The sequence below is a fragment of the Stegastes partitus genome, unplaced genomic scaffold (genome assembly GCF_000690725.1).
Source record: "Stegastes partitus isolate 25-593 unplaced genomic scaffold, Stegastes_partitus-1.0.2 Scaffold2114, whole genome shotgun sequence".
NCBI lineage: Eukaryota > Metazoa > Chordata > Actinopteri > Pomacentridae > Stegastes > Stegastes partitus.
The window spans coordinates 76,066-76,968 of NW_007579845.1; the positions used below are offsets into that span (position 1 = coordinate 76,066).

Genomic DNA, 903 nt, shown 5'->3' on the forward strand with positions numbered 1-903 from the left:
CTCCATGGTAACTGATGCTGTGGAGCTAGGTCTCCATGGTAACTGATGCTAACCTGGTCCAGGTTCTGCTCAGCGTCTCCCTTTAACTGGTTCCTGATGATGATGTTTTCGCTGTAAACCTGCTGATCTGTACGTTACTAAAACACTGAATGAAGCACTTACAGCATCACACACTGGTGGCATCTTGTTGCCATGGAAACCTACATGTGTTCAGCTGCTGATGCAAAAATTATATCAACATGTTTCTATGTTTGGTCCGTTCACTCTGCTGGTCCTGCAGCTGATAGATCACTGATTAGAACATTGATTATTGGTATTTATTACAGAGAACATTCAATCAGGAACAATAATATCCCTTTGATATCCACCATTCCTGTCCTGCATCATTTACAGTAGCAGCTCTTTAAAGTCATCTTTGTTTCTATTTCTATCAAAATGTTGACTGAAGCAGAAGGAACACGACTGGTTCGTTTTGTGCAGAAGAAGAGTCACATGGTGCATTTGAAGAAGATAACCTGGTAAACCAAGACAGCTGAGGGAGTGGAGGGAGTTTACCACTCAATAGCCAATAATCCGGATTCTGAGACAACTACATTTGGTGAGAATGTTAAACATGTTGGATTGAGAACAACAACATTTTGATAAATGCACTTTCTAGTTTTTAGTATACAACTGGGAAAAAATCTGAAATAAAAAGTTAGAATGAACATTTGTGTCGAAGCTGTAATTGTTTTTCATTTTTATTTTACAACAATCTGATACTATTTTAGGAAAAAACAACAACTTCAATCATCAACAATTCAAGCAACGAAAAATCCTCCGGTGAGTTTAAATGTTGGTCTTAGGGTTAGGGTAAGGGTAGCCATTCTGCTACAGGATTAGGATTGGGGTAGCCACTGTGCT

The 903-nt window shown here is 39.0% G+C and overlaps 1 protein-coding gene across 1 annotated transcript in view; it reads right to left on the reverse strand.

Annotated features, from left to right (window-relative positions):
• LOC103374001 (uncharacterized) overlaps positions 1 to 903 on the reverse strand; it is a 6,823-nt gene that overhangs the window by 3,898 nt on the left and 2,022 nt on the right. The window lies entirely within an intron of this gene.